This window comes from Ochotona princeps, chromosome 18, assembly GCF_030435755.1.
Source record: "Ochotona princeps isolate mOchPri1 chromosome 18, mOchPri1.hap1, whole genome shotgun sequence".
NCBI lineage: Eukaryota > Metazoa > Chordata > Mammalia > Lagomorpha > Ochotonidae > Ochotona > Ochotona princeps.
In genome coordinates, this window is record NC_080849.1 from 6,219,911 (window position 1) to 6,228,877 (window position 8,967).

Below are 8,967 nucleotides of genomic sequence, written 5' to 3' on the forward strand. Positions count from 1 at the left end.
AGCAAAATGCACTGGTGAGAACATGGAAGAATATTGTATCTCCAGAAGCTAAAAACAGGCAAGCAGAGTGGCTTCTTGATGCAGCTGCGAGGAGGGAAGATGAGGCTCTGGAGTGAGGGCAGAACATTTGACCTGGAAACTTGTGAAGGCTCACATCACCCAGTGGATCTTTGTGCAGAGAACCTGGCTTCCAACTGCAGCGACCTGGGTGAAGTGACTCGAATCTGACCCACCACTTGCTCACAGTATGTTCTTAGTTTTGCATGGGGAGGGAGCTTCTCTTAGGCCTATGACTGCATCTTTGCTAAAAGTGGCAGAAGCATGGTACCCAACAGGAGCTTGGTGACTGCCAGGGCAGACAAGAAAACTGCAGGCACACATTTCAAGTTATTAACAAAGCAGGATGGGGCTCATCATACTATGTTTTGGCCAAGGCTTTAAGTGGTGCTCCCCACAGCACAGCATGTGCACACACACACCCTGCACAAGGAAGTGCTGAGATTGGCTCATGGCATATGCTCTAAGTTGACACAGTTTCAAGTTTAAAGATACAGACACAACAGAACTGAAGGAAATGAAGCCCAGAGGATACCCATAGAGATGTGGAATAAAAAACCATTATATATAGATACTTTCGTAAAATAAAAAATTTTAACTTTTTATTTTATTTTTGATGATGTTTACATAGCTGAGAAGGACAGATGTGGCCTGCTGATCAGGGTGGGAAGGGTTGAGGAATGGGGGAAGGCAGATGAGACAATTTTTCCCCTTCCTGTATCTGGAGGAAGGAAGGAGAGAGGGGCGCAGACTGCTTCCAGCAGCCTAACTGCATCAGTACCTGGAGATGTGGGCCATTCAATTGTCATCCTATGGTCCCCAGTATGGAGTGTGTTCTGAGGGCACTGCTGGGAGTGGGCCTGCCTGGACAGGCAGAAGCACCTGCCGCCATAAGCGTGGGCTGGATAGTGGAATAGGTTGGACTGAGCTACGCTGTAGTGCTCATTGATGTGTGCAAGAATCAAATGGGATACAGGACTGACTGGACCAGTATGATACACATACTGGCATGTACATTAACTGAGGCTAGGGGAAGGCCAGGTGAAAGTTACTGGGGGTCACTCCAACTAGGCTGCAGTTCCCATTGGTGCATGTGAGAGCCGAGTGTGTGGTGAGCAGGGTTGGGCTGTGTCATAGCGTCTATTAGTTTGTGTGATATGGGGTTGGAGACAGAACTGATTGGGCAACTAGAACCACCAGTGCATGTGTAGGCTGACATGGGAAACAAACTGAGCTGGACTGCACACTGGCTGGCATGCAAAGTAACCAATCTGGTGTCACCTCTGGTGAATTTCCTTTGAGAAAGCCTCCAACTCAACTGACCTTCTGGTCTCAAAACTCCAATCACAGGGAAAATCACAGGATCTGTGGTCTGATCCTGGAGTGTATGTGACTAAATGGGCAGAATAAACTAGACAACGCTCCCAGTCAAGAACTGACAGCAAATATCTGGGCGAGTAGCGACTCTAAGCTGAACTATGTCAGTCAATGGACCTTGGAGGGATTTTCTCAACCTTTGAACAATGAAATCAACAACACTTGAGAACTCTCAAAACTACTTGAACGGTAAAAGAAACACCTGTTAGAAGACAGAAATATCATTAGCCAATGATTCTTCTTGACCTCTACAGAACACAAGCAGGAGTAATTTTCCCTAAAAAAAAAAAATCTATATTCAGGTCATTTAATGTAACTTTAGCAAAGAAATTTTATAAGAAAAGCAGATGAAGGAATACTGATCAAAGACAAAAATGGGGGCTTCCTCCTGGTTGTATACACTGACTCCAAAGTCCACGTCCTACATAGAGTGTCTGGGGCAGATCTCAATTCCAACTTGCTGTTCTTGCAGGACCTAGAGGCAATCCCAAAGCCTGAAGACTTTAGGGCCCCACCAGCCACACTGGGAGACTTGGACTGAGTTCTTTGCTCCTGTCTTTGGGTCAGCACTTAACTGATATTTGCAAAGTCAACTAGTAGTAGGGAACTCTTTTATTTTTTTCTCCCTCTGCTTCTAAAAAAGGAAGCAAGGCCTGAGCACTTTCACCCAATAACTGCTGTACATTATCTGTCCATAAATAAGAAGAAAATTAACAGATAATGGGAAAGAGTCAAGGTCTTGCTAGTTTCAAAGTGGCGTCACCATTAAGTGTTGGTGAAGCACATTGCCCACTGCAATCTCTAGGCTCAGTCCTTTGACAGCATGTCAACTGATGCGTTTTAGAGAGCAGACAGTCACAGATGGAGTCCAGGCTTAGTCAGGTGAGGGTAGCAGCACTGTATCTCCCTAGGTGAATGAAGAAAGGCAAGGCTTGCTTTGACGACAATTGCTATTTACACCCATTGCACGGATCCAAAACCATCTCATGGTGAGGTCAAAATAGGAAAGACTATATTGAGAAAACACATGTGTGGGGCATAAAATGAGAAACATATGTAAGGGCGCCCAAGGCCAGCCAAACTATCATCCAACAGTACATCAGTATTGTGTGTGTGTATGTACAGCCAAAATGATTTAGATCCCATAAATAGAAATAGTTTCTATATGTTAACTAAAAGTAAAGGTTTCAAAATGTGTATGCAGTAGAGAAAAAATAAATTAGGCTGAAATTATTTGGAAAATCCAGATGAAACATTCCAAATGAAATTAAGCAAAAGCAGAAATAATTAACTTGAAGGACAACTCATGTCTTTGTGGAGAAAAAAGAAACATAACACTCTTTACCACAACATCTGTTCTTGGGTAAAGGATACAGAAATATCAAATGGCAACTCAAGTCTGGCATCTTGATATTTTTCTCGCTTGAACAAATAAATGGATAAGGAGAATCAATTCTTATGTGGTCATTTTCATAGAATTCATGCCATGATGAGAGGCGTGGAGTGGGTCATAGTGCCCAGATTGAGAAAGTCTGCTCAGTGCCTTGGGGAGATGCTGACCTTGGTATAGCTTTGGGTCAGAAACATGGCAGCCAAGGAATAAGTAACAGTGAATACTTATGAATATAACATGAAGAGACCTCAAATACCACTTGCTGACTGGTGTACTTTCCTACTGACGCTTGTAAACTTCCAAGACACAGGCAACATTTCAATGTTAGTGTTGGAGACAGCAGGGGGGTGCATAAAAAGGATCTTTTCTTCAGAATTGTTCATTGCATAGTGTCCAAAATAGTGCTCACAGGGTTATTGCTTTGAGGTAAATGCAACTTGGTGATCATGGGTTAAATGATCATGAACCAATTCATTGTCATTCAGGAAACAGAGACAGAGAGAGGGAGAGGGAGTCCCAACAATTATTTGTTCTACACACACCTTCAGGGCTTGGGTGGCTACAGAAAAATAAGCCCTAAGCACCCACATGGGTGGCAGGGACTCCACCTGCTTTGTCGCAGGCTGCTCGTAACTGTAAGGTTGAGTTGCAACAAGACTTGGAAATCCAACCAAGATACTCGAATATGGAATTCTAACTCATATCCAACTATAATCCAAACACTCATACTTGTGACCAATTTCAAATAAATAAAATGAATACAGGTGAAATTCTTAAGAGAGCTAGGCCATCTCTAATCTGTGTCTAAAGGAACCACTCATTACAACAACCAATAGCAAAGCTCTGTTTAGGTGATGGAAAAATACACCTCTATGCAATCATCAAATATGCTTCTGAAAGTAAACCGAGCAAGAAGTTGAAGAGGGTGGGCTTTGAAATTCAAATGTTACATAGGAATTATGAATTTTAGATGTTTAACTTCTAAGACTAAGACCATTCATTTAATTGCTTTGGATATTTTATCTTCAAATATACTGTGAACAGGATATAAATATTTAACGTTTAGTTTGTTCCTGGGAAATTCGTGGCTGCATCAGCTTAAAGTGGGTGGCGGGGGAGGCTATCTCAGTTGATAGTTTCAATTGGAATTTATGTACTGTGTATCTGTGCACTAATCTTATTGATGGGTTCTGAGGTCATTGCCCTTGGTGATTAGATATTCTGCTTGGGACGGGAAATAGAATGTAAATAAGGTGGCTGAAGAGCTGGTTTAAATGATCTATTTTTCTGATCCACATTGAAGCCTGTGAGGGGCTGAAGGTAAACTTTCAGCGCAGGTCCCAGGAAAGTACCCGAAGGACTTGAATCAGGGTAAGAACTCCATGAAGTACAAACTCACCTCCAACCTCAGAATGGGAACAATGATTAAGTGTAGAAAGTTCTCAGAGAAATGAGATTCTCCATGTCAAAGGTGAGACCCTTCCTTCTAGTTCCCATGACAAGGGTTGTCATTGTCACTAACTGTGTTAGAACTATCCTGTCCTTTCCTAGCACTGTTCTGCCTGCATGGAAGTGGACAAACTTGGTCAATTGGTAAATTTTGGAAAAATAACTAGACACGCAAGGCTCAGCTCTGCATTCAGTTTCCCTTTGGAACATCAACTACCCACAATGACAGCTCACTTCTTAATGGTAAATGGGAGGTAAGTGTGCATAAATAATTGTAATTCATTTTCTAATAGTTTAGAATCTAATGAACAGATTTGTCTGTATTTTAGCAAGTAATACATTGAAGAACCTTGGACTAGAGGGACTAGTAGCCCACTCCAGCAAGTCTAGGAAAAAAAAAAAAAAAAAAAGGTCCTGCAACGCAGTGTGAAGGGATTTATCTGTAGTAAAAAAAACAACAACAACAAAAAAAACCCACCACAAAAACAGCAGTTTGAGGCAAACTATCTAAAAACCCTCTTGCCATCACTTCTTCAAAATGGTGTGAAAGAAGGCATTGGGAATTTGGCACTTGACATCTCTAGTGTGGAAGACAGGCTGAGACCAGATGTTGTGCCTTTGTTCCTGAACAGAAGCATTGCCCACCTGGCCTTCCTGAAATGTCGGCTGATAGCAGATAGTGTGAGCAGGTGGTGGAGAGACCAGGCGAGACAGGGAAGTACTGGCAGCTTAGGGAGTGAGAGGAGAATAAGTTGGCTACAGTCTGTTGTAGGACTTCTCCTGAATGAGTGGCAATGAGACTTTGGCAGGAAGAGACAGAACAGAGAAAGGCCAAGGGGGCCGTGTAAAAGTGGATGAGGTTGTCTCCATGTTGGTGAAGAAATTTTGGTTGTCACCACACAAGGGCTAGAAGGCTAGACATAGAGAAACCAGTGTGCTGCTCCTTTCAGATCTTAAATCAAATGTTTTCTTGTGAAGAACAGCAATGTAGACCTCTTTCCCAATTGCTCCAAGGACTTACACTGACAGGTAAGGTAATTCATATAATTTGTCTTACGAATTTATCTCTACTACTGAGGGCAAAGACAACTTGTAGGTAAAATGGTCAGTAGACATTAGAAAAATAAGATTTGACAAAGAAAGGGATAATAGCAATCTTTATCATTTGCAAAAAACAACCCTTACTATATGCCTGAAAATTTTCCAAGCACTTCACATTATTTAAAATGAATCACTTCTAAATTCATGCTAAATTGTTCACAAATAATGCCAACATAGTAAATTACAAAGCTTTTTTTCATGATTTACAAACTCATGTGTCTGTCTCACTGTCCTTTTTTTTTACTGTACAAGATAATTTACAGTAAACACTACATTGCCAAGCTCAGATAGAGAAAATGTTTAAATATTAAATGATATAGCAATAATTCATCAGGAGAACATCTTGAGAAATATTCCCACTAGCTTTGATAATACAATTGGGATACTTTAACCCTTTATTTTCTTACTGCTGCCCTGTACCGGATTTACATGGAGCAATGCCATCACTTGTCTCCACACTTGCATATATTGTGCTAAGCATCAGTACACACTATCACAGAGTTCGTAAAAAAGATGAAGAATTCATGTGACAGCTTTAATGTGTTGATGCTCACTGATAATGTTACAAAGCTAGTTACTATTCAAATCCCTCAGATGCCAAGCCAGTAGTGAAATGCTGTGTTCACCCCAAGGAAGCGAACGCCTCTTCGAGCTGGCCTCTCTCGTTCTGTGATCCCAGTGAAGATCACTGGAGACGCTTCAGGCAGGCATCACAGCAAGCCAGGTGTACATCCACGGCTTCCTGCACACATCTGAGCTCTGCGCAAGAAAGTCTGCCTTCAGTAGGAGAGCTCACATGTTCTTCCAGGAGCTGAGAAGTGTCCCTTGTCAACACAGACCTCATGGGAAGGGAGAAAGAGGAAAGAACCACAGACTCCATATGCAAAGAAGAAAGTTCCAAACTTAGTCCATAAAAAACGGAGAGGGTTTCTACAAAAGGAAAGCATTTTTCAGGTATGTTCAATGAATATCTAGCAAGATAGTTGAACAAATATAACCTTAGGGAAAATAACACATGCAGTGAAGAAAAATCAATATTTTGGGGAATTGGAAGCAAAGTTGAGGGCTGTGAAAGCCTCAAAAATTCACAATTGGATTAATAACGTAAAAGATGCATCAATTTCAATTGACCAAGCTGAAGATATCAAAAGCTGTGGGAAGAGACATGTGTCAGTTTTCAGAACAGAAGACCACTTGAAGAGCTTTGATACATGTAAACACCTGTGACAACATCATCAAAATAAAGCTATTTTTTATTGAAGTGATGACTTCAGATACCTATTTTTAAAAATGAGACATCTTTAGAGCTACGAATAAGTCAAAACATCAACATGATTACTTTTTTAAGTGTGGAAAGGAAATCAGAAAGCAAATATATTTCTTGGGCAAAAGAAAAACAAGACACATATGTGTTAGACAAAGTCAATGATCCTCACATGTAGGCAGGAGTTATATTGTACCTATTGTACCTGGGCAGGTGTTATATTGCTGGGAGAAAAGCAGCTGAAAGTTGGAGGGCATTCTGGGCTTGGCTAATGCCAAATCTGTGTTAACTATACCAGTGTGCCAGCATAGTTGCCTATTTTTAAAGATATGTTAAGGGCAGATATCGGCACGCTGGCAAAAGCGGTCTGGTGGCCTGCACCAGAGAGTCTGTGGGACCCTGAGAAGCAGGCAATGCTCCAGGGTGGCATGACACACAGCTGGAGGACCAGACTTCAGGGGCTGCATGCTGGCGAGCATGGGGAGCTGTGGATTGCCCAAGGAAGGGGATCTGAGGTTGTATTGGAGGGAGGACTGCAGAGGGAGAATGTGATAGGTGAGGAGTGACTTCTGGGCAGTTTCCACCAATCCTGCTACTACATTTGCAGGTAAATGAGGGAGCTGAAACCAGGTGGTTTATAGGAGGGAAACCAGTGTACGTTTCAGGGCCAGACCAACACACCCCTGACATGAGAGTCTGGAGCTGGGCTTGTTGGTGTAGACCACCATCTACCAGTGCACATTAAAACCAGGGCTGCAGGGCTTGCTTGGCAGTCTCAACAACAGTATCCAGTGAGTGTCAGGGCAAGGGGTAGACCTTGTTAGCTGGGCCATGACACTAGCCACCATGCGAGAAAGCCAGATCTGAGAGAAGGTTCTATGGGCGATTTGTGGGCTTACCCTATGGGTCTGTCATACTAGCTGGTTTGTTTGAGGGCTAGGAGAGGTGATGGACTGAGCTAGGCATGATCAGGGAACTCACCAACGCTCGGGGGTACTGGTGTTGGATACAAGCTGGGTAGATCTGGGCTGTAGCACCCACAGGTGCACCCAAAACTTGGTTATGAGCCAGGCCAGGCTGCAACATCAACTAGCATACACAAAGGTTGATCTGGGGATGGCAAACTGTACCAAGTAAGGGCATAGAACCTGCTGGCATATGTGAGGTCTGGGATTGGAAGTGGGCCTGATGGGGGAACTTGGGGAACTCCTCTGGAGGTCTGTAGCTCCCACTGGTGAGCATGTGAATTAGCTGGATGCTGGTTAGGCTGGGCAGGGCTGCTTTACTTGCTTGTAGGTATATGGTTATCACTGGAGATGGGGAGGGGGCTTGAGTAGGGTTAGAGCAAACTGCAGCACACTGGCATATGCAGGAGCCAGGAGGCTACATTAGGCTATCATACTTACTGGTTTGCATGAAAGCCAGGGGTGGGGACAGGTTGGGCAGGGCCAGGATGCAGCAACTACCAGCAAATGTTGGGACAGGGGGTGGGTCAGGCCAGGCCAGACTACAGCATTGATGGCAAAGGCCACGATCGAAAATAGATTATGTTGGGCTGGGCTGGCTGAGTTGCAGCAGCCATCAGGATACACAAGCTCTATAGGTGAGAACAGGCCTTGTGTAGGAGCTAAGGGGATGTCCCAGCTGGTCTGTGGTTCCCACTAGTGAGTGTAACAGCTGGAATGGAGGCGACGAACTGGGCTAGACAAGGCTGCAGCATCCCTCAGCTTGGGTGTCGACTAGGTCTGGGATGTGCCAGACTAGACTAGGCTCCAGCTCCTGCTGGTGCTTGCAAGAGCCAGAGTGGGCTGCGCTAAGCCTCAACACCTGTTGAACCATGTGAGAGCTGGGTCTGGGACGGGCCAGGCATGGCTGGGCTGTAGCACCCAATAGTAAGAGCCAGAATGGGTGTGGGCTTGTCAGGAAAACCTGGCAGAAGAGGAGCTGGACCAAGTCAGGCTAGGCCAATAAACCACCAGGCTGTGCAAGATCTGTGACTGTGAGTCTGACAGAGGAGTATGGGCAACTTCTCTGTTAGGATGCAGTTTCTGCAGCTGAGTGCAAGAATCAAGGCTATGAGCAGCCCAGCATCTACCAGGCTGGGCCAGTTCATAACATCCACTGGCAGATGTGAGACCCAGGATTGGGTGTAGAAGAGCCCAGGTTAGGCTGCAACACTAGCCAGTTCACATTAGGGACTGGGGATGGCTGGGCTGGGCTAGGCAGCATCACCCACGAGTGTGAGTACTCGGGGCAGACCAGGCTGGTTAATGCCAAGGTGAGTCAAGACATGCCAGACCGGGTGGCAGCACCCGCCAGCACATGT